This window comes from Poecilia formosa, unplaced genomic scaffold (assembly GCF_000485575.1).
Source record: "Poecilia formosa unplaced genomic scaffold, Poecilia_formosa-5.1.2 Scaffold65, whole genome shotgun sequence".
Taxonomy (NCBI): Eukaryota; Metazoa; Chordata; class Actinopteri; order Cyprinodontiformes; family Poeciliidae; genus Poecilia; species Poecilia formosa.
The window spans coordinates 1,797,986-1,823,564 of record NW_006800004.1 but is presented as its reverse complement, the minus strand read 5'-3'; the positions used below and the strand labels follow the sequence as shown (position 1 = coordinate 1,823,564).

Sequence of the window (25,579 nt, the reverse complement as noted above, 5' to 3'; positions counted from 1 at the left end):
TCTGTGGCCTCCTGATTGCAATTTTAGATTGGAGCAAATCAACCTTAAAATAAAATAATATTATGTACAACTCAATTTTTTTTCTCATTTATTGCATTTATTGGAAATTTGTATTATAAGGAACCACAAGCATCCAACAACTTTTATTCAGGCTTGACCCACAAAACCTCTTAGCTTGAGGCTAAAATAAAAATATTCTGGCCCAAAAAGGTAAACAGTCACTTTCAACATTTTTAGAGACTGTAGACCTGTGTTATAATGACACAGTCACGGCAGACCTTTTTTATGTTTGGGATCTATATTGATTAAAAGATACATTTTTTTTTTAAATTCTTAACAAAATCCTATGTTTTTAGTTTATTGAAAAATAAAGTCCAAAAATGGAAAAAGTCACAACGTAGTTTGTACATTTTTATTTGACAAAAATGAATGTTCATGTCCCCAGGAGATTGGACAATTCTAGCTCTCTTGTTTGGACACTACTGTCTTAAATAAAGGCCTTTTCAGCCTTGACGCAGTAATTCACAAAGTTTTTGGTGTGTTTCATCTTTTTCCGTTCCAGAATGTTTTTTCCTTGAAAATGAATTTTCCAGAAAGTTTTTTATTTTATTTTATGTTATTTGTTTGCTAATGCAACTGTCATTCGTGCAGCTTCACTGATCCGTGTTCAGCAAAATGCGCCCGCAGCAATAGAATCCAGAATGCGATTCAAAAAGCTGTGAAATCAGACAGATGCTGCCTTTGATCCCAGTTCTTTTCAGTGATTACAATTTAACAGCTATAAGGAAAGCCACTGAAAACTTTCTTTGTACTTGATATGCATTTTAAAGTGAACATATCATGCTTTGAAATCCTGCCTTTTGACATTTAAACTATTCAGTTGTGGTTTGTGTGAAGTGGAACTGCAATGCTTTGGTCTGAATTCTTCATATTTGTGACCCCAAAGGACACAAATATGAAACATTTACCTCTGTTCTTCATCTGAGAGCAACTTGTTTTGGTGCCGTTTCTTTAAATTCCACTTCGGGTTGCAGAGCGTTCCACTCCACCATATCTGGCCATCTTTGTAGTTTGATAGTGCAGAAAGGTTGTATTCCCAAATTGATTAAAAGACGTCAAAAACTTAATACTTTTTAGATGTACAAGCCAGAAAAATGAATATAATATGATACATAATATGAACGAAGACGTATTGTAAACAAGGCCTCAAACGCAGTTAACGAGTTAGCTCACGCTAAAGCTAAGAATGTCACTGAATGCATTTGGATCATGTGCTCTCCCCATGACAAAACCGGCAAAAACAAAGCGAACTTTTTTATGTAATAATACTATTGAAAATATGGAGTATGGTTACGTCCTCAGAGAACTAATAGGTAGCGCACAGTGCTAACCTAAGCAGAAGGGACTACTCCTAGCAAAACAATAGTCAAGATGTCATGTCAGCACATTTATGTCTAAAATAAAGTTTGTTGTCATTTTAGCAGCGTTATTAGCAGTTTACCGCTCTGCTGTGTCTGTCGTTTCCATAGTCAGGAGGAGCTGACGCCTCAGTCAAAGTCTTTTGGCAAATCCCTCTTGCTACTGGTGGAGGTCGCTGAAGCGTTCATCTTTGAAGTGCTTCAAAGAAACAAAGTGGACTGTCCCCACTGAAAATAACATTTATCCAGGCACTTCAAAGAGATTCTGATTCTGGAGAACTTAGTAATGAACTAATACATCCAACAGCTGAGGATTTTTACTTATCCACTTGTAGCTTCCACATCCTTGAAGTTGGACTACAAACCTACTGTGAAAAATAACATGAGTGGATTCGGGAAATTGGCTGGCTGAATGCTATTGACTTTGTTTAGTGACATTATAGTTCAAAAAGCGTAAAAGAGAATAGAGAAAACTGAACAGATGGAAAAATGTGTCCCAAACAGAATTTAAACATTTACAAGGCAACAGAAGAGACTAAATTCAACTTGTCTGCACTTCTAGAGACTTCTACACAACAAATGTATTTAAAGGCTAAAAAATGTTTGAATGACATGTCTCCTAAAAAGGAAACATCATCAAAAAACAACAGACTTGGATTATCAGCAATACAACTATAATCAGTGATAGAATGTGATCTAACTGTAGCAGACTTTAAAACAAATGTCAGTGACTCACGCAGTCACACGTCTCGGGGCGATTCGCTTTGGAAACACAGCAGAAGAGACGAGGACGAGCCACAACTTATGATTACGATTTTTTTTGTACAGTATTTATATTCCAAAACAAGTTTGAAATCACTTTAAATTCAAAGGTGATTGTCACATTCACAGCCTCTCAATAGCCAAACCCTGCATGGCGTGTCCTGAAGGAGCTCTGAGCACACATGCAGAAGTAGCAGCTGGATGCCTTATTTCTCTCATACTTAAGATTTTTTTTTTTTTTTTTGATGATGATTAAAATGTCTTTTCACTCTTATATGAGTGCTGCCATGGTGTCATAGAAGGACCATAGATGAAAGTAGGTTTCTTAATGTTTACTTGGTTAACAGTCTCCCACACACTGCCTTTTTCTCATGCCTTACAGGCACCGTTGTTGAGAAATGTGAATATGTAATTCAGTAACGCTTGAACTGCAAACGCTTAAAGCCCAACAAGAACAGAAATGACAGCTTATTGGCCTGATGAGGCTCCGCCCATCAGTTCACCTTACTTCTGCTTTCAGTTTAAAAAAATATATCATGACAAATAATTTACATTCGCAATGAATGTGGGACAAATTGGGTATTACCTTTTAGGTACCATTGATATTATTGCTATGTTTAATTTTTAGTATGAGACGCTAATAGTTTTAGGTTTTCTTCCCAGCAGCTAGTTTGTGACAGACACCGTTTGACTCATGGTCTGTCTGTGCTCAGTGGCATTGTGGGAGTTGTCACATACAGTAGCATCTGCAGGATATTTATAGCCGTGTACATCTGTAGAACATCTTTGGTAAAGCTGTTACTGTAAATTGAATTATCTTCACATGTCCTTTCTTTAACATATTCCATGGCTCAGAGATCTTCCATTTAGCTGCTCTGTGGGTTGTTATTAAGCTAGGTGTGTTTTGTCAGCTTCAAAAAAAAAAAACAAAAATTAATGTTATTGCATGCAGAGGCACAGTAATAGTATATTTTAACGGCTTGTGTTTAAAACAGTTTAGTGCTTGGTTCAGAGTCACAAAGGCTACGGCGGCAGATGTGTCCCAAATGCAATTTATTTTTTTTTTGCTCCATCCTATTTTTTCAAGAAAGCCTGAACAGCCCAATTTAAATTTTAACTTCTCCACACGCCTACAAAGAAAATCAGCTCTGGACCACTTTCATATGTTGTACTAAACTGGATACATATTTGATAGTTTTCAAAGTATCTGCAATCTGAATGTTGCATTTAATCCAACTTTTACGTCATTAATATGAGACATGCATCACAATTCTTCACCAGCATAAGCCAGATGCAGTAAATCTGGTCATAACCAACGGCTGAAATAATTGTTATAATTACACATTGCAACCCCACTACTCTTGGTTCCAGCTGCGCATCCAAATAGACTTCTCTACAGACGTTGCATTTAATGCTCCGCAGAAGATTATTAGTTGTGTTTTTTTTTTTATTAGCTTCCTTCAACTTAATATTGGGACGATGCTGTGGGCTCCTATTAGCTTTTAAATAATTCCTTAGACGGCGGCGTCTATTTTTACCTCTGTAACCATAGCGCTGCTGTGTGACATCAACGTTCCTCTTCTGCTTATGCAGGCTGCTTTGGAGTCTTAAACCATTGCTGCTTTAATTGTAACTATGTCAGCTACTATAACCATCAGACTTGTAGCACCTGCTTTGTTCCCACATAATGTGACGTCCAGTTCATCCAGATCTCAGCATGCTGCAGCACTTCTGCTGCTATTACTGAACCTATTACTGAACCTATTATACTCTCCTTTTCATCCCAGAGTTTGTATTACTTGTTTATCTGTTTCTCTCCTTGATGAAGGACTGGAGTTGTTTCTTTCCACTGTGCCCCCATGCTTGCTCAGGACGAATAATTGCAGCCATGATTCAAAATACTTCCTTTGACAGACTTCTTTCTTCCAGTTGTCATTCTAAGGTGAATTTGAAAACACTGTGTGACAGCGACTGAACTGGAATCTAACTATGTGAATATGAATTGAATGTGTCTTGTAAAGGGTGTTGATATGTGAAAAATATTTTTGTTGTATGTACAGAAACTGAAATGGTGTTATCTGGATTTCCCCAGAGAGTGTTAGCTGGAGATAAATGGTGGCTGTGTGGCGTTAAATGTGCTGCACGTGGCCGTAAACGCTCAACTCTCACAGCCCCTTCTGTTGTTACTGAGGTAAATATTAAACCAGAGGAGGAAAGGAGCTGCCGCTTAGCAAGGACAAGAGGCAGCAGGTAATACAGCTAAACCATTGACACCGTACTAAACCTTATTAAACTTTCTATGTGTTCTTTGTGATTATATAGAATGCATATGGCATGTGAATGGCAACTTAAAGTTTTAAATATACATGGAGTAACATTCTGCTGCTGTACATGTTATAAACATTTTGGTTTATAACAATAAACCAAAAAAAAAAGAAAACACAAAATATATTAATTCTGTGTTAAGTGACTTTGATTAAATTTATTACAAATTACATTTTGCAATTGTACCTTGATTCTTACCTGCGGGAAGCTTTGTAAACGTTGCTCGAGTCAGATAATGTGACGTAGTTGAGAAAGATCCTGATCCTGTGATAAACTCTCAGACTGGTCCGTTTCTTAGGGTTGTTTCTTTAAAGCTAATCTTATGCAGAGGAAGAAAAGATAATGGGTCATTAGAAAGTTTTCTTTAATTTATTTACTCGTTTTATTTCATATTAAAGGTTTATATATAGGAATATATGTTAGAAGTTTCCTTTTTTAATTGTGTTAAATTTTAGGGTTAGGGTTAGACCTTTCAGTTCATGTTAGCTGACTCTAGCTGCCTCCACTCAGCACACAGACGGTTGTCTGACCACAGGACTGACTGGTCCTCTAACTGGTTTTGCTGGAATGGAGAAATAGAAGCAAGTGGAGCACAGAGCAGATTTCTTCCCACCCACTGCAGTTTTCCGTGGTTGACAGATGGCGATGAAGTAAATAGTGTCACCTCATGTACTAACGGTCTTGTTTACCCTCTGCTGGACTGTTTGCTTCTGCTCTCTGCTTCTCTTGTCTCACAATTTACCTAGCAGGATGAGGTTGTCAACCTTTTCTTTGTTTTTTTGTTTGTTTTTTTTTTCCAGATGTTTGCTGACCAAACGCTCAGGAACACTTTTGGTACATGCTCCATCCAAACTGCTTCCTTAAAGGTAAGTAAGTGTCTTTTCCTGCAGGCTCTGGGGAAGCCAGGCATCCTGGGCATTTTGTAAATTTGTGAGGCTGCTCCGGTTGCAAACACACTTTATCTATAATTAAGCAGGCCCAGTCCCCACCAGTATTTCATATACCAGGTCAGACTTTGAAGACCGTCTGTAATCTGCTGCCCTCTTGAGAGCGCAGCGAAGTTTACAGTCCTATTTTAAAAGTCTCAGGCTGCAGAATCAGCTGGAACAAATCTGAAGCCATGCCAATGACATCAGTGTGCCATGAAATTTCGGTAGGCACCTAAAGGCATGAAGTATTTGGGAATCCAACTTAGCCAAAATTTGGAGGATATATTGCTAATTCTGTACTTTGGTATAAAATACACTTTACTCTCTGAAAGAGTCAAAATGCAATGCTCTTCTCTCTACCTGCTCTCAAAGCCTGAAAGGTTGTACGCTTTCACTAAAGTTTAGTAACACTTCGGCTACATTCATAGAGATGTTCAAGGTGCAGTTTTCAACAAGAGAATACAAGTTATTATTTACTAGAGTTGCAGAATCTTTTGGGAGTTTGGAGTCTGCTGATGTGGTTGGTTGGTTGGTGTTTCTGATCAGGGCACTTCACTTTGGAGGTTCTGGGGTAGCCGGGAACTCCGGGGCAGATCCCAACTTTGTATGCATCCCTTCAGATCCTGGAGTTCTTTGAGATCTCCAGGAATGAGCTGGAGTTTGAAACTGGGGGAGTGGGATGTCCAGATTTCCCTCTTGGACGTATTACCTTGGCAACCCAATCTCTGATAAGCAAAAGATAATGGATGAAATAAGAATAACCTAAATGTAAATTGTCAGCCATCTTTAATTCTCTAATTCTACGGTGTGTCTCACAACATAAGATGTGCTGCTGAACTGAAACACCAGATTTTGTTGTGAGTAAAACATGTCAACGTCAAAAAAATGAGATGATCACCACTAGTTAGCATTGATTAACTTAAATAGCCATACCAAGTCTTCAGCTGAGTGACCACTGAAATTGTCAAATCAAAATAGTCTCAGGGCAAAAAATACAGAAATGAACTAAGCATTACTATTTCTGAACCATTCGACATAAAAAATAGTCAACTTTATTGTAGCAAAGGGAAGTGTTACTCATTGTAACATATTTTCCACATGTTCCTGTTCTGTACTCATTCCCAGGTCTTTTTGCCTCAGCAGCTGAACACTTGTGAATTTGCCACTAGTTGGCAGTTTGGTTAATTTCTAAAAACAGGAAGTTATGCTTTGTTCTTGTGTTAGCTTCAAGTGATATGAGACAGGGTTTTCTGAGCTAATATAAGGCTAAGAATTCACACTTTCTGATTTTCAGATATTTCCAGAAGTGTTGTTTATCCTCATATTTCTATTCACTCCTTTTTCCTTCATATGATTTAAATGGTCCTATGGTAGATAAACCACTTGATTTCCATTTTTTAAATATACTGGTCTTTTCCCAGTGCAAATGGCAGAGTGACCACATGGGGGCGTACTTCTTTGGATGGTATGATAATTTGATGTACTCTGGTTCAAACACAGTGCATGAAGGCTGGATTGGTGGCATCAACCTTTTCAGACAATTTCTCCTTTGAACTAACTGGTAAACATAACTCACTGTCAATATCCAACAATTCTGATATTTTATTGGATTTCCACTATTAGGCAACTTAGTGATTGCAGAAGATAATCTACACCAGCTTGGATCTGATGAGCCGAGTCCTCATTTTTCTTAGTGGATCAAAGTTTACTCAGTTTGAGTTTTGCTTTTTTCCTCCCTTGCCATAAAACAGTTATATAAAATGTTTAAAGATTGTGGGGGTGATTATAATTGGCAGAATAATCAACAAATAGTTATATTTAGGTGCCACTATCATTTTAATCATATGAATCTTCCCTCATAGAGTAAATTGTATTAGCAATTTCCTCCAAATTTTGGCTAAGTTGGATTCCTAAATACTTCCTGTCTTTAGGTGGCTGCAGCCTGATACTTTTAAAATATGACTCAATAGTATCCATCAAGTGAGGCAGGGATGTGTCAGGGTTTGGTCTGATAACCAAGATATCATCTGCATAGTAAAAATGAAGGGTGCACCAATAAATTAACACAGATTTCCTTGATTTTAGAAGGTGTTACACATGATTAACTATCGTCACCCAACATAACAACTTTTTAAATGTAAATCAGTATCCACAAAAATCAGAATCAGCAGGTCAGGCTGATCGGTGATTGGCCTTATGTTCCTTCCCCCACTTTGTAATTCCTGGATTCCTTCATTCTCCCTGATTTCATGTAGCTCATTGTGGATCCAAAGCCTGTTGGGTATAGTAGTTATTGGTCCAATCCCAGCTCTTCCTCTGTCAAATGGTGCCTTACACTTAATGTCTGATTACCTACTGATTGATGTAATGTGTAAAGTTCTTTTTAGCTTTTGCGTGTAACTGAAAAAGTGCCTCATTAAGATAAAAGCGTTGAATTGGCAAATTCTTTTGAAAAATGTACTTTATTCTCTGCCATCATAGTAAAAGTCATTGGTTAGATGTGGTTTTATCTACTATAAAATTAAAGAGTATGCAAAAAGTGTAGTTATCAATAGACAAAGACTTTGTTTTGTACCTAACAATTTCCATTATATGATAATTTAAATACTTTAAGAATAATTTTGCCTTAATTAAAAATAATAAAAAGTCTCAATTTGCATCAACAGCCTGTTCATGAGGGGGATAAGTTTGTATCATTCTTGAATTTCAGATGCCGCACAAAATCAGTCCAGGGGCCGCAAATGGCCCCCGGGCTCCACTTTTGGCGCCCCTGCCTCTAATGTTAGCGAAAAATGAGGGGAAAAAAGTCTACTGTTAATAAACTCACAGTTCATTTTAAAAAGTCGCCACATGGTGTCAGTATTAGTCAGTCTATTAGTTTTGTAACTGCCTCACTTTGAGGGTCAGTATCATCCTAAACTGCTATGATTCCTTTCAGACATTCATAGTTTGGGAGTCACCTGGTCACCAGAAGCTGGATGTACATGTGCAGTTATTTTCTAGTGCTGTCGGTGTTTCCAAGTGGAAATAGCTCTCATTTGTGGTGTTGGAGTAACCTTAGAGTTATTAGAGTTATTCTAGCGACTGATACATTTTCACATCCTGGTAGCACCGAAAGGTCAGGGCTCAAATGTATCTCAAAAGAGCTAAATAAATACCACGAGCAAACAAAGACGTATTTTACCGTAAGCACCCAGCGTTTAACTGGCTGGGAGTAAATCAGTGACACTGGTGCAGGTGTTGAACAAAGGCCTTTTTTTTTTTTTCGCTTTTGTCCAGGTGTGTTGCTAGCTGGTTGCTGGGCTGCTATTTATTGTGCAAACCTGGCAGAAATAGAAAGCCACCGGCCGGTCAGTCGGCCTCCAAGGGAAATCATTAATTTGACCATAACTTCTGAATTTCCCACAGCTGCTGAAAGGGTTTCAGGTGACGCGTCTGATGAAAGCCAGAAGGGTTCATGTCAGAATTATGTCAGGTTCGGGGTTTGGTAGGGTTCTGAGCAGCAGTGTGTGTGTGTGTGTGTGTGCGTGTGCTTGTGTGTGTGTGTGTGTGTGTGTGTGTGTGTGTGTGTGTGTGTGTTTGCTCATGTATATCAAAGACCCTTGTGAAAAAGGAGGTTTGAATATTCCCCCCCCTGTCACACCCCAGGGAGATCCCAGTACTGGAAGACATGCCTCTAATGTACGACTCCATCCCGTTTCGTCGGCATCTGGACATATATGGACGTCCTCCTTCCTCTTGCTTGCTTACACCATGTCCGCTTCCTGAACATTACCCCCCCCTTCCACCCACACACACACACACACCCTTCCACAAAAAAATGCCTCAACTTTTCTCACACACACACATACATGTGCAATCTCAAACTCCTACTCACTGCATTCAGTTCTGGGAGTGGCTTTCCCCCCAAGCAGGAACTCATGTGGTTAATACTCACTCCATGGCTCGCTTCCATGGCCAGCGGGACGACTCTCATTCTGCCCATTGCATTTCGAAGCCATGTGTTTGCAGTGTTTACAATAATTTATGTCTGCATGTGGGACTCTTTATTGCCTGCAGACAATGCACGATGCATTCCACTTTGTCCTGAAAGGGTGGGAACACAAGATCTTTAAAAGAAATCTATTTTTGTTTCCATCCTTGGAAGACGGCAGTGATTGAATCGGGGGACCTTTTGTTCTCACATGCTCTGCCCTTTTTCAGCACTGCCCTGTTCCCAGGAACGAGAACATGTTGCTTCCAAAAATAAATCTCTCTCCTAACAGAGATTCATGTTCCTGAAGTTACTGGTGGCTCCCTGGTTGTTGGGGTTGAGTGTAGCGCTGGGGTTTCTCTGGGTGGGCTCTGGCCAGACCCTTCAGAGCAGCGTGGCTGCAACACAAATACTGATTGGTTTTGAAGTGGGGCTAAGAGTTGCATCAGGCTTCTGCATCAGAATCCTTGGAGGCGTTCAGCAGCCGCTAGATATTCAATGAAGAGTAGCATTAGAGAATATTACAAAATAATGAGGCGTCTTAACAGAACCGGAAGATATCTTCTACAAATGCATTTCCAGTGAGCAGCACTACATGTGTAACATGAAACTATTGGATCAGGGATTCAGATATGGAATCTCGCCCTCCCTGTTGTTCTTCTTGTGATATATTATCAGCTCCTTCCACAACTAGGTCACTGCAGATCCTGTTACTATGGAGCAGTTTTTGAAACAAATGCCTGGAAAGACACTGACCTCACTTCTGAGGGGTGAATGGAGTTACAAGTATGAGTTGTGTGTGTTATTTTTAACTTTAGATAGAGTTTGGATATGGCTTTAGAAATGTACTAAGTGGGTGTGCACTGATTGCAATTTTCTGGCTGATCACTGATCTTTAAAAAGCCAGATCTGTAGGATATGATTTATGTGTGAAAAGTTGCTAAATATAGCAACAAAGTTGCTAAGTTGGGCACAGTGAGGTGAGTATTATTAAACGCAGATGTGCAGATGTAACCTGGTGGGCGGGTCTGTCGGTCAGCCCGCTCTCATGGCATAGCAGAAAGGGGACAGTTGCATATATAAAATCAGTTTTGGCTAATTTATAAGTGCATCACTAACTCTAAGAGGTTCTTTCCCTGCCGAGCTGAGAATTTTCAAATGATCTGGGAAACAGAAAATTTTTTATATCTTATTTGAAAAGTGTAGATATTTGCATGTCAATTCAAATTTACATGAAAATATCTGCACAGACATGAACAATTTAAGTAAAATAACTTGACTGCACATTACAACCCACCAGCTCTGACATCCTCCACTCACCCCATGCACACAACACACAATATGCACTGGAGATGCCCTGAAAAATCAGTTGATGTCTAGGATTAGACTGGTTGGCTCAACCTGACTGATGCAGAGACTCTAACACACTTTCTTTTATATGCTCTTCAGTGTGGATGTTGTTATCGAGTGAAACATCTATTTTCTGTATCAGTGAAATCAATTCAAGTAGAAACACGAGATGTAAGAACCTTTTTAAAATGAAAGTATTTTCTGTGGTATGTCAAAACGTGGCTCATTTATGCTGCGGTAGGACGAGGGAGAGCAAAACTTTAGGCAGGCAACAGAAAGGTTGCATAGAGTGCAACAAAGATCCTGATTTATTCTGTTTGGAATTTAATCTCTGGGGTGAAAAGCTGGATTTTAACATTTGTTGCCTTTTCAACTCAAAGTTAAGTTGCAGATCTGCATCCTCTGAAATACAGTGTGCTTTGCTTTGTAGGAATGTGAGCTATGCTAACCATGTTAGCAGGAAGGCAGAAGGTATTACAGCAACGTTGCTCTGCTTTTCTTTCCCTTTAACTTCCGATAACTCTGTTACGAAACACGTGTGGATTCCTTCACACAGTTTTGGAAGTTTCAGATTTAGGCAAGTGTCTGCATTCCCTACTGCACACCAGGACTGCTGCATGTATCATTCTAGTTTCACTAGTAACTGCTGTTATCACTGATAGAAGATGCTGAAGAAAGTTTAAAATGTGAATTTAAAGAATATGCCTACTGCTGTCCTGACATCATGTTCATTTGTAGTTTGGAAACAGAAATTTGATTTGTCAACATGAACAAAAACCCAAGATTGTAAATGTTAATTTCTTTGACATTCCTGACCTATTTACCCCAAGTATTGCTGCAGAAACTCATGCAAATTCCTTCATGGCTCACCAGTTTGCCGGATTAAAGTGGGTGTGTTTTTAGGGAGTAGTCATAACTCACCTGTTGTAATAGTTCCTGCTTAACAGTCTTTTCCAAACAAAACTACAATGGAAGAAGTATTTATTGGAGTTTTTTTCTCTTGGCATGTGTTGTGCTGAACTTCGTACCAGGCCTTGACAAATCCACATAACATTTGGCAGTTGGCACAAGCTTGTATGAGATTCTCACGATATGAGAATGTGTAATACTGGTTGGTTGGTATTATGGTTTCAACATAAACATTTTAAATAACAGTGGATTAAATGTTCTAATGTTTTCACAGACCTGCAATATTTTACTGCTATTAACATATATTATTAATATATACTTATTACTTGTAAATATCTCTTGAATTCAGATTCAATTCAGAAATAATTTCTGTATCGGAGAAATTATTCTCCGATATTAAACGTCATAACATTAATTTCAACATTTTCAAAAAGTCGTGGACGATGATTAACATTTTAATTTCAATAAATTAATTACATGGATTTTTTAAGGCATTAAAATGCTTAGTGCAATTTTTAATTTAATTTTTTTACAGTCCTGAGCGAGAATCTTTGCTTTGTTTCTACTACGCCCTGTAAATCTGACACACAAACTATATAGGCAAACAAACAGTGATGGATGATAACGCTGTTTCTCTGGGGGCTCACTAAGGGTTTATCTTTGCTTCATAAAAAGATCTGATTGGACGCTGGAAAAAACATTTTGTTCAAGTTACGGGCTGTCAGTGAAGCTATTCTGGCCTAAAATAGCATCTTAATACTAAACATGTAGCAGCAGCACAGCAGCACAACGCTAATGTCAGAGTCCACAGTCCATTTCTAAAGAAGTTCCATGAAACAGGAGTTCCTGAAACTCTGGAAAAATGAACGGATAGAATGGAACTTTGCTCCATTCTGATGGTTGAAGAACCAAAAGCAAAAGCAGCATCCTGTCTGTCCCAGATTGGGAGAGTTATCCATTTGTACAGAACATGTTCTTGTGTAGGAGTTAGTTACATTTCAAGGATTGCTCCTGGAGAAGCAATAATGTAGTTCTAATGTAGCCTCTGAGGGTGGCTAGCGCTGCATAAACACAGGAAATAAGTTAGATTGTTTTCCTTTGTCTGTCCTCTGCGTCTCTGACAGAACACAGTAATCATTCAGCGTCTGCACTGACTGCTCCTCAACAAACAGTACGTCCAAGTCCAAAGGGTACTCTAAAGCTACAGCTACTCAAGCAGGAGTTATGTTTTGCATCCACAAGGACTGAATTAAAAAGTCAACAGGCCAAATGCAGGACAATTTAAATAACAATGTATTGCATATCCTCCGAAAGTAAATCAGAACATCTTCTATAGCAGTTTCTGCTTTTTCTTCACGTATAGCTGCAGACGTTTTGTTTTGGAGTGAATCACTCTTTTACTGTACAAACAGACTGATTTTACTGCACTGCTGTTACCAGCTCTGTTTCCATTACAAATGTGGGCAAAACTTTATTATTCTGATAATTTAAAAAAAATACAATTTCGCATTTGCAATGTTTTCATTAAATAAGAAATGCAATAAAAACCGCACATGAATAAATTTGACCCTCCAACTACTTCCTGTCATCTTCTTCTTCGTCACGGTTTGCGCCGGTGGTGACATCCGCTTGCTGATCATGTGTTTTGCATTGGAGATGACCAAAAACTCCACCTCATCCAACCGAAAAACATGGGCTTTTTTGAAGTTGCCGTGCTTCCATTATGCAGATTTATTTTCATAATTCCAATTTGTGCAATTTTATGGTCAATGGAAAAGCAGCTAGTCTGGCAGTGTATTTAGCAAAACTGCAATGGAAACATTTTCTTCGTATCACACTGGGCATGTGATCAATAACCTGATGTTGCTACTGGCAGAAAAGACAAAGAAGATAACAGGAAGTGGTAGGAGTATGATGGCGCTACATGCTTGGAAACACTGCATTTGCTAAATTGTGCTTTTCGACATTAGCGGAATAACTGCAACGTTTTGCTTGCATTTGTAATGAAAATGCAGCATCCCTCTCTGCAAAGCAACAGGAAGTGCCCTCTGTCACGCCTGCTGGGCTTTGACAGTAACCAGTCCATCCAGCTGGCCGATGTGCCGTGTCCCATTTCAGGCTTCTCCTTTGCCACGTGTCTGCCAGGCAGGAATTCCAGCCGCGCCGATCCTCTCCGTTCTCGGCCGTTCAGGGAATCATTGGTCCCAGTTAAACAAATATTATGGTCTGGCAGCTAAGAGAGGAAGACCGAGCAGCTGCCGGGATGTCACCCTGCCCAGAGGTAGCCCAGCCGCCATTTACATGCCTGGCATTCCTGTACAAGCTGCTCTTCTCCACTTCAATGTTTCTTTCTTGTTTTTTTATTTCCCCGTCCCAAAATTTCCGCCCTCCCTGCCTCACAAGACAGTGGAAAAGGAAATATTTTCCAATCCAGAAATAAGTGAATTGCTTTGCCTTGGAAGCATACACTCAGTGGTCTGTGAAAAAGTGCTTTTGACTGATGTTCATTAGGGGAGAAGCAGGGTGGTATGCTGCTCGGGTCTGCAGCCGCGTTCCATTGGAGTTAACGCCGTTCTGAAAACAAACCACTCCAACCGGCCCGCACATACTTTCCCTGTGAGATCCTGGTCGCTGCTTTGAATGAAGCGCTTCCAGAATGCATGGCTGGAAACGTCAGCCTCTGTGTGAGCTCTGCACCAGACTGTATCGTATCTTGTCATCTTCATTTCGGCTGTCTGGGACGAAGCGTTTTGGCTAATGGCTCACATCGCAATTAAACCGCACATCTCCCCACTGCTGAGAGTGAGTGGACCTGTCCGGGTCTTAGTGACCCGGTGCTGGGAAGGAGATTCTCACTCGTATAAATGATCTACTGGTTTGTTGTAAAGTGCATTCCGGAGCGCTCGGCTGGACTTTCATATTCAGCGATGGTGACACAGCAGGTCAGGTCACTCAGATCGCCTCGCTGAAAAGTTACAAAAAGGGGAATTTTATGGAGCGTTTTAGTTTGCATGCATGCATATCTACCTTTCCCCCCCTTATTTACAGTCCAGTCTAACTTGCAGGACAGGAACATACACTCTGTATCTCTCGGAGTCACTCATTGCTGTTGTGGACACTGTAAACAGGCTCAGTACAGGAACGACTGCACCGCTACAGAAACAGAGGGTTTGTTTTTGCAGTACAGGAGTCAAAGCCTGTTAACACTGAAGCACACCGCACTAAAGAGTTCATCAGGATAATGTGCAAGCTCCATCCAACCGGATCCCAGGCCAGGATTTGAACCCAGGACCTTTTTGTTGCATGGTAACAGTGCTACAGACTGTGCCATTGTGCAGCCCTGATTCATTTCATAGAGTTTTTTTTTTTTTTTGCTAACTTTGATGGTTAGGGCTTACAGATGCTGAAAGCCCCCAAATTCAGTGTCTCAAAAGGCTACTGTCAAAGCAACCTGAGCTTCCATCACCTCAGTAGAACCACAGGCTGATTGCATCCATGCTACGCCGCACTAACGCAGTAACTCATGCAGAAGGAGAACCAACCAAACCCATTGAACTCAATGTACTTTTCATTTATTGATCTTAGTTTATAATCTATTTTTCCAAATGTAACGAATTTTGGATTATCAGTACACTATAACCATCAAAATCACAAGAAAGAAATGCTCGTAATATTTGTCACGCTAACAAGTTTTGCAGGTTGATAAATTGCCCCAGAAGTTTTTGCGATAAACAATAACGTTATTGTTTTTAGACCATTTGCAAGTCATATAATGGCGAATGGCAAAATAATGCAAGAACCCATTCTGAAAGATCAATAAACTTTAACACTGGAACTGGAAGACATTTATGTCCAAAAATAAATAAACTAAAGGACAAAAACAACAAATACAAATGAATTGTCCTTCAAAAAAAAGGACCAGACTGAAAACTTTTCATCCAGTTTTTAGTAGAAAATGGAAAAATTAAAATGGAAATGACTGAGTTTTAATTGATAATGCGATTAATTGATTTATTGCTTTATAGTATGAAATGAATTACAAAAATAAGATTTTAACAATATTCAAAAGTTTCAAGGTTTACTTTTACATTCCACCAAAAAAGGTGAAGTTTGTCATTACTGACCTCTTATTTGCTGTATTTATATAGGAATGTAACCTTACGAACAACTTTGGCTGATTACTGTTTATTTATGTGCACATGTAAATACCAGTGAGATTAAAATGAATCAGGGCAGGAGATCTTGTTTTCCCACAGTGATCTGTTTATTGTAAAGGCAGTGGCGTTGTCAGTAGAAGTTGCTGTGAATACAATTAATCCCCTTAAACAGGAACCTGCATTCACTGTGACATTTAGGAATCCTCCCTGTCTGCATGCGGTGACTAAAGGAGTTGGCTCGAGGTGTGTTGGATGTTTGGGATTCTTTTTTGATTAGCATTATCTGCTTTATTACTGTATGCATGCTTTATGGTTCTAACATGGTTGTCCAAAGGGCGCCAGCAGGAGCCGGTGATCAGGTGGCTTCAAGGCAACCAGGTGACTTTGCAAAATCTGTAATCAGTAGTGGGGGTCTCTCTTACGCCTCTGTGCCCCCCTATGCTTCTTCATTATGCAGACTTTATTGCTGACTCAGCTCGGGGTGCTCCAAAGTTCACAGGAAGGAGAACGGGAGGTGGAGGTGGAGGTGGTGTCGCTGAGGTTGGAAGCCTCTTTTTCCTCCCACCCCCAGCTGCTCCCTTCATTCTTCCCTGTAGGTGTTTGTGTCCCGTGCGTCAAGATAAGCCATCAGAAGGCAGCAGTAACAAGCGTGTCTATCTGCAGCCACCGTCTTCATGTCGGACCTGCTGGGTTCTGATTAGATCCACTTCTTTCCCGACAACAACAGAAACACAAGGGTGATCTCATTCTTCTGCTATTTTGAATCAAATGAGTCAGAATCTTTCTTTTCATGCTGCACTTGCAGCGGTTTCTTTTCATTTCACAAGTGCAATGCAGGTTTTCTACTCTAGCCTCCTGAGTGAATGCTTTGTTAGGAATGCCTTTCACTGCCGTTGCAGCAGCTAATCTTCTGGGCAGGTCTCAATCAGCATTGCACATCTATACACTGACATTTGTGCACATTCTTCTTTGCAAGACAGCCCAGGTGGGATGGACTTTGACTGGGCCAGGAATGACAAATCTAATCCAGTTCATTACAGCTTAGAGATGCACTGATCTGATATTAACATCTGTATCTGTCCTGATGTTGAAAAACGTCCTAGATCGAGTATAATTGACGATGAATCTGATCCATAAGATCTATTCAATGTAATTCTATGCTTTTTGCTCTGAGTGACATTTTTTTTTATTATTTTTTTTACATTGTCTTTATAATTCCTAATTGCACTTTGTTAACCATTTGAACGAAGGCTTGTTGCTGGTTATTTTCCATGGTTGACCAAGATAGTCACCTATAATTTTTGTCAGTTTCAGTTTTTCAGTTTCTTTGCTATTTATTCTACATTGGCTGTTCTGCTCACCAGTCTTTGACTGAACAAATTAAAGTTATTTTTACATGTTCGACCAAGCTTGTGAAGCTGTTGGTGTATTTAAGTGAGCTGTATTTTTCATCATGTGCATATATGTTTGTGTTTAAAGTCAGTCCAGCTGTTTCTCTGTATCGGATCGATATTAAAAGTGAAAAAAGTGGATCGGTCCCAACCCTATTATAGCTCTGACAGAATGTTTAGTGTTTGTGGTCAACTGGAAGTTAAGCCTCAGTCAACAGGATTCCTCCCTGCATTTAGATCCATCCATCTTAAAACCAGGGTTACATTTTAGAACCTAACCCTGTTTAAACGTCTCCTCAGCTTCATGCCTGATCTGTCTGTAATATTCCTTTGTCTCCATGGTGCTGTTTGTTCATCATGAAATGAGACTTCGTGGTTGAAGCTACTTCCTGAAAGAACAGGATCCAAAGTTGGGTGGAAGTTGGAACACAAACAGTCTTGAAAGCTGTCTGTGTTCCAGACGTGGAACACAAACCTGTCTGCAAAACGGGAAGCTTACAAGCTTCCCGTTTTGTATTTTACACCAAAGTATTTTACACCAATTCATGTCTCCAATCTAGCCTTCCATCACCTGCTCCATCTTTATCCATGAACAACAAACAAAAATACTTCAGTTTTTTGGTTTGTGGCAAGAGACCAGAAATGAAACATTTTATGAACTGAAGGCAGTTAAACTACTACATGCGGTGCATTCACACCAGTTTTGTTCAGTCTGCTTTAATTCAACTCTATTTTGTTTGCCTAGAAAGTCCAGTTAATGCTCCAAACTCTGATGACCGTACAGACCAACGTCTCTGTTTGACTAAAGTGAACTCTGATGCAGTTTGAATGTATATGTGAATCCAAAAGCAGGAAGCGGACTACAGTGCAGGGCATTCTGGGTAAATACAACCAAAAGAAACGCGAGTCTAGTGCTAGTGGGAGAAATGACGTGTGGCTTTTTTGCCAAAGAGGAAGAGAAATCCTACAACAGCTAAAAATCTGATGGTTCCACTCAGTGTCTTCTTCAGAGGTTTGTGTTGTTTCTTTAAGTGGCTGTTGGTGCAGCGCCATCTTCATGCGAAAGGGGGGAACAGGTTCTTAGAATGGCTTGGTTGGTTTGACTCAGTGCAGTGTGAAAAAGAACCACACTACTGAGAATGTAAGACATGTTGCAGGTTTGGTCCCCAACCGGACTATGAGCGGCGGAAACCCCGCACTGGGCCGTGTCAGTATGTGCACTCTGCCTCTTCTGACTTTGGTTAGACTGTTGGGCAGAACTTCTCTTCCAACATCATAGAGCAGAAGTCTCCAACCCTGGTCCTGTATACCTACCATCCTGCAGGTTTTAGATGAATCCCTTCCCCGACACAACTGAATTAATGATTGAGTAACTTCTTCAGCAAGCCATCAAAGGTAATAAAGGCCTGGTAACGATTCATTTGATTCAGAACTAAAACCTGCAGGACCATAGATGTCTGGAACCAGGGTTGGAGAGAAAAAGTTTACCAGCGAGTCTATAAGTTGTGATCCCCACTTTTGGCTTGCAGACAATCAGCTTTTAAGATGTGTGTGTTTGGAGGTGTGAACAAAAGAGGAAAGTGGAGACAAGATTAGAGCCCTTCCTGTTTTTAAGAATATTACGAATATGTCAGCTGTCATATGTGTAATAATAAAACAGTTAAGAAAGCAAACCTGAAGGTTTTCCCTCACTGACAGACACAAGGTAAGCCAAAAATAGTGTATCCTGTTTAATTAGGCTCACTGTTATCTGTTGTGTTGCTGAATAACAGGGAGGTGCAGATGGCTGGGAGTATAAATGCTGGATTATTGAGACAATGGTGAGTGTAACTTGCTTGTTGTGAGCCATGTGAGGGCAGCAGCCTAAAGGTGGTGTGAAATGGAGGGGCTGTGGTCTCACTGAATTCCTGTCTGGTGAGCAAAGCATTTGTTTCTGTCTAGACAAAGCTCAGTTGTCACATCTAGGACTGCACCAGGCTCCAGGAAGTAGACGTTTGTTGGAGAGAGTGGCCCAGCTTTTTTTTTCTCCTTCCATCCTGCTCACGTCTCCCTCCGTTGGGAATGTGAGCGCATGCAGCCTGCTGCTTGGAGTGTGTGGTTTTTTGTGGTTGGAGTTTTTCTCCCATGTTAGGGTGGAGACAGCATGGTGTATATGCGTGTTGATATCAACTGTGTAAAAAAAAAAAAAAAAAGGTTCCTGCTTTCATGTCTCCCACTCAGGAAGTAGGATGTCTCATCTTGCCTGGTGAGCATTCACAATCACTGCCACACACACACACCCACGCATACACACACAAGCTCCTGTAAAGTATCACTCACTTTACCTTGTGACACCAAGACATAAAAGCTGATTTTCTGCTCCCTGCTTGTGGAGCCACTTTGTGCGGCTCCGTTGTCTCAGAGTAATTGTTTGCGTCAAGACAAAGTGAAGGAAAGCCAGCGTGACGGCTCGCAGAGCGTCAGATCGCCGCGCAAACGGGTCTGACTAAGGGTTCATTAACTGCTACACTCAGCCGTTCCCTCAGGGCTCTTCCACGTGTGCCATTCCACTGGAGCTGAGACGACTTCATTGTTTTCTGAGGAGCTTTGGTGTTGACAGCAAGAGCTTCCAAAGCCAAAGTGAAGATAACAGAGTCTGGGAAAAGACAGAGATAAACCTGCAGATGCCTATCCCAAATTAGTTCCTGCAAAATTCTCCTGACTTGAATGTTGCTCCTTATATGGACGTGTCTTTAAAATAAGCAAAACGGCTTTCAATACATTTTGTCACGTTTTCTTGATGAATACATAGCCCTTACTTTTACAGGTGCACCGATCAGAAATGTTGCCAGATTTCTAATCATTTTTCCATTCTCTGACCTGCCATTGCTGATTGGTTGCCTTAACAATATTTTTTAACAAAATTTCTCAAAAATATCCCAAAGTTACGGAGTTGTTTCATTATATCATTCAAACTCTACTAATGCTGTTAAATCCTCCATATTATGGGAAAAGCGACATGTGTCCTGAACCCCTTTTACCAAACACCTGAAGGTCAGATGAAGGACTCTTTGCCATCTCTGTGTGTTTTATGAAAGAACAGTTGCAGTGATGTGAATCGATGTTACGTCTCTAACTCAACAAATGAGGTCGTCACACAGGTTAATAGAAAACAAGGGGAAAAAACGCCAAGACTAACCCTAACCTACATTTAAACTTTTATCACACTTGTTTTAGCTTTGACACAATTAGCATGTTTAGCATTACTAAATGTAAACATCACTCTCTTTGAGTATTACCATTAGACTTAGTAGAACCTTAATTTAACTGTGAAATTTCCAGCTAAGCAACATGCTCAGTGATTGAATACCCTACAGCATAATAAACCAGAGGAATTTCAATGCCATAAGTTCAGATAATTGTTATCCTCTGAACTCTAACCTCTTGTTTAAAGTAGTAGCCTGGAGGAACAGACAGCCTACTGTTTCCTTTTCAGATTCTCTAAAGTCTTTCAGCTTCCAGTGACTTAACTTTGGACGCCTCACTGGTAGCTGAAGCAACTTTCACACTGAAGAGTGTTGCTGTTAGTGCTTAGAGCCCGGAGGACAAGCGACTAACAAAACCAGCAACCGTGTGGTGCTGAAACACATCCCCACCTGGACTGTAGTGAAGTGTCATCAGACCAGATCTGTGGATATAAACTGAAATGATGAGGGAGAAATTCTATGCGGCATATAGGGGTGAACTCAGTGACTTGGTGGTGAAGAAATAGTCTGTGTTGAGGAAACAAGAAAAACGGAAGAGGGTGAATGATGTAGGTATGGTGCATTCACCTAAAAAGCTGAAATAATTACATTAGATTTCATAGAATCTGGTACCTAGAAATTGGTTCCTTTGCCTCCAACTAAGGCAAGGAACCAACAGCTGATTCTGGTGAATTGTTCTTTGAATCTCTTTCCTTTAAGTTAGGAAAAAAGTTGTCCTTTGGTTTGATAGCATTCTTCATCACTTGATGTCTTTTTGCACTGCCCCCACCCACATACATCTGTGTATTTATGGAGTCAGCTTGTGGTACATCTTGTTGGCTTTACACCGAGCTTTAAATCCAGTTTAGCTGCACCACTTTCTTTGGGTGAACTTGCATGTCTCTCATGAGGCAGTGCAAGTCTGAAAATCTACTATGTGTACATAAAGTCTGGGGCCACCTGGTTTGGGGTTTTCCAGCTGCTTTGCTTTGACCGAATTCCAAGTGCATGAATGAAAAAAAGTTGCACAAACTTCAAAGGAATCCCTAATCCCTGGACATTGTTCAGTATGCATCTCTGCAGGGAGTGTTAATTGTCTCAGATGAAGGTCTTTCTGTGGGAATCAGAAGCACATTACCCAGAGCTTTCAACTATAGAATGACTGTGACTGAGTACACACACTCAAAGGAACCTGTTCTGCTGCACGTGGGGCCCAGGTGGGACGGCGGCCCAGGAAGACTCGGCTGTCCCGTAGGTGACCTCACCTTCAGTCGGGATGCTGCGTGCCTCTACAGGGCTGTCTGCGAGAGAAAGACGCGCGCTCAAGCATGGGGCCCGGAGAGAAAGTCTCAGTTTGTGACTCAGGGTTTAGGAATACACGTCTCCTGATTTAGTCTGCAGCTCAAACGCACATTCCTCCTGTGTTTCTTTTCATGTCGACTGACTTCACACGATTGGGTCTTCCACAGCACCCAGGACGCCTTCACCAATCTGTCACCATCGGAGCTCATAATCCATGAAGTTTGTGCACAGACTAGAAAGCTGCAGCATTAGTCATACAGCTCGTCTCCTCCACAACTCAGAATAGAGTGTGTTTGTTTCTCTTCGGGAGCCGTGTGTCTCGGCGTGCTGCACGCCTCACTGGGCAGTCTGACTCCCAGATAGCATCAGGCGGGTTCAGATTAGAGCTCATGAGGGCACAGTTAAACTTGTAAAAGCTCTGGACTCCCATTCCAGTTGTCTCGGTTCCATTCAATGCACAAATAACCGTTGTGAGTGTGGCACAATGCTGATAGGCTGTCTGCATTGTCACCATGCCTCTCAAATGTGCCAAAGCCTCAGAGTCCTTTGTGGAGGTTGCTGCAGAATGATCGCTGTCCCGAGAATGGCTTGTGTGTGTGTGTGTGTGTGTGTGTGTGCGTGTGTGTGTGTGCGTGCGTGCATGCATGTGCGACTTGTGTTGTGTTCAAGCAGTTTAGCTGTGTAGCTGGTAGATAACAGACAAACGCCGTGTCTTGTCTGTTTTTTTTTTTTTTTTCAAACCAGACAGGAGAGGATTCCTTCTGATTGTGATACAAAGACACCTTTCTCCTTTGTAAGATTCTGAGTCACAACTTTAGAAAGCGGAGACAGAATGCTCTGTGTTTCTCTGCATTGTCCGGTTACATCATCTGATACGTTTCGCTTAGTTAGCAAAAGGTTGGTTTTAAGTTAACAATATGGCTGAAAAACATGTACATAATCATCATTGACAGTGCCAAGACCCGCCTCTGGGCTCTGATTGGTTGTTTCTAGTTAGCACTAACAGAAAGAAGAGGAGCTCCATTTTCTCACAGTTTATCTCTGTCCTGACATGGTGACAGTTTTAACAAATACGGAAAAATATATATTCTTTTTAAAAGTCACATCCTGCAGCTTTAAGGATCTATTTATGATTTATCTGCAAACCAAAAACTGTTTATTTGAGGTTTATTTACACTACAAACATTTGAAAAGTCATTTTGTACCATTAATGTTATTATTGGCATCCGACTCTGCTTGCCATCACATTCCTCACGTCAGAAAGGCTCTGGAGAATCATCTGATCTCTCTCTGCACCTGCTTTGCTTTGTGTTTTTCAGAACACTCGTTTGTCAGTCCTGTCTTCCCCTCCTAATCATTACTAGTCCCTCAATATCTCCATAAGCGGATTGTAGACATGATATGGGTGGGTCAACTTCAACCCTCATTTCCATGTTGGAACCTTTTCGTTGGCTACAAAGCGTTAAAAGCTCATCTAAATCGGTCTAAATGAGACTAAAGTGGACTTTTTAGAAGTCTGTGTTTGTAAACTTTAGTTTCATCTACATAGCACCACTGAAGGTTAAAAAGTAAGCACCCCCCAACCCTTTTCTTCTTCTTCCAGAGCATTCTGAAAGTGAATGTTAACCCTACAAAATACCAATCTTTATCATCCCAACTTCCTTTGGAGTTAAGGTCAAAAAGATGAATGTGTGCAAATTTAATCAATTTAAAAGAAGTTTGTTTCATGCTGTCCCAGTTTTTTTTCTTTCTGATTACAGTTATATAACTTAGCGTCCTTGACGTGCCGAGATATGGGCAATATCTCATGACTTTAGTGCTGGAGAGCTGTATCTGTTATTTACAGAGATGCAAGATTCTGACACTTTCTCCAGTTATTTAGGCTGATGTTTTAAAAATTTTCCATTTATCGTGATCCCACAAGATGTTCGGAACAAATTCATATTCGGTACACTCAGTTCTCCTTCATGAAGCATGAAACCACTGCAGGGTTTGGACCAGCTGCAGGACTTTTGTTCATGCATCAGTTTCCTATCAGCTGCTGCATGCTAGTGGGATTAGTGCGAAAACCTGACAAACACTTTGTACCTCTCAGTCGCTGAACATTTCAATCAGAACATTTAGCTTTCAGCTCATTCTGTACGGCTCGTTCAACTGACTTGTGTATGAATTGATGTTTTTGTGCTACATTTGCAAGACAGGCTGAGTGGATTCTCTCATTGAATGAGGATTTTAATAGAGTAGAGTCAAATACTAGAGTATTTGTTCAGGCAGCAGAACTTAGCTCTGTGCTGAGTTACAAACCACAGGATTAAAGCCGCTGTCCTGAACTCTTCAGGACTCTGTGTGCTGGCACGCAGACAGACCATCTGCACAAAGTCCTGAAGCTGCATCAAAGGAACGTCCCTGATCAAAGACTTACTTCTTTTTTTTTTTTTATCAATGCTTTCAGCGAGTCTTGTGTTTACATGTACTACACACGAGTATTCACGCTGGATGCAGACAGAGTCACCACAGCTGACAGCATTGCAGACATTCCTTTGGCTTGTAGGATTGTGAAGTCTCGGCCTGCATATGAAGAACACGCCCGGCTGCGACAGAAACTGGTTGTTTTATCGTGTTTATGTTTAGAATGGCTCTTTTGACATGCAAGTTTCTGAACGTGCATGTAAGAGGCTTTTCTTTATCACCTTTAATTGTTGCAGAAAGCAAATATGCACAAGCAAGAACAAAGAATAAAGAGCTGACGCTGCATTGACGAAGATTTAGATCGGACATGTTTGTTTTATAACTTACCTTACATTTGTAACTTGGCTCCCTTTAAATAAACTGAATGATTTTTTTAATTGCTTTTGGCTTTTAGAATCTGCTTCCTAGCAGACATAGTGCAGAATAAAGGAAGTCAATGCACTCAATAGCTTTATGCTTTTAGTGTTTTAGTGTTTATGCACTTTTTAAGATTCATTGTTTTTTAACATTTGCTCCATCATGCGTTGTCACTTTGGTGAATTTCACCAAGAATCTAATTCCTTTGTCTTTCTACATAAAGTGACTTGTAAAAGTCTTCATAACCCTTAAACTGCTTCACATGTTTCTACATTACAGTTGCAGATTTGTTGGATTTGACTTGATTTGTAAGGAAAATGTTTAAAAATGTTTTGCAAACAGAAACCTGAAAAGGTGTTGCATGCATATTGCTCTGACACCCCTAAATAAAGTCCTACTGCCTCCAGATTTCACTAAATAATGAACAAGTCAAGTTTGTGTCACGCATTTCAGCAACCAGGTGGTTCGAAGTGCTTCACACCATAAAACATAATGCAGTAACCAATTATGGAACAAGCAATAAACATGACATCTTTTCAGATGCCATCATCAAAACCAACAAGCAAAAATACATCAAATACATTGATCAATATTCCAGTTGTTAATCTAAAGCAACTCAGTGTTTCAGCTGTTTTTGCAGTTTTCTATGAGTTTGTTCCAGATTTGTGGTGCATAGAAGCTGAACACCTTTTCATCTCAGGTCAGATCATGCAAATGGATCGAACCTGTCCATCAGCTCACGTCACAGTTAGCAACAGTCACCTCACTGTTACTAACTCAGCAACTTTGCTGCTATATTTAATGTCTTTTCAGAAAAAAAAAATTGATATCGACCAAAATCTGAATCGGCAGGTCAGGCTTCGTAAAGGTCAGAAAACTGGAATCAGTGCATCACGACTGTGTGTAATTTTATGGTGCCAAATGTCTGCTGAAACAATCATACATCTTAAAATGCAAAATGTTAGGTAGAAAAACTAAGACTTGAATGTTGATGTTTGCTGATGCTCTCCATC

General features: G+C 40.3%; 1 protein-coding gene across 3 annotated transcripts in view; it reads left to right on the top strand.

Annotated features, from left to right (window-relative positions):
• Positions 1–25,579, top strand: part of gng12b (guanine nucleotide binding protein (G protein), gamma 12b) — a 37,403-nt gene that overhangs the window by 3,475 nt on the left and 8,349 nt on the right. Inside the window, exons 2-3 of one of the 3 annotated variants that reach the window (XM_007554681.2) lie at positions 4,273–4,430; positions 5,306–5,371. The exons of 1 other annotated variant lie outside the window; for it this stretch is intronic. The gene's annotated coding sequence lies outside the window, so the exon portion shown is untranslated. The remainder of the gene's footprint in view (positions 1–4,272; positions 4,431–5,305; positions 5,372–25,579) is intronic. One more of the 3 variants, XM_007554680.2, reaches the window with a different exon arrangement.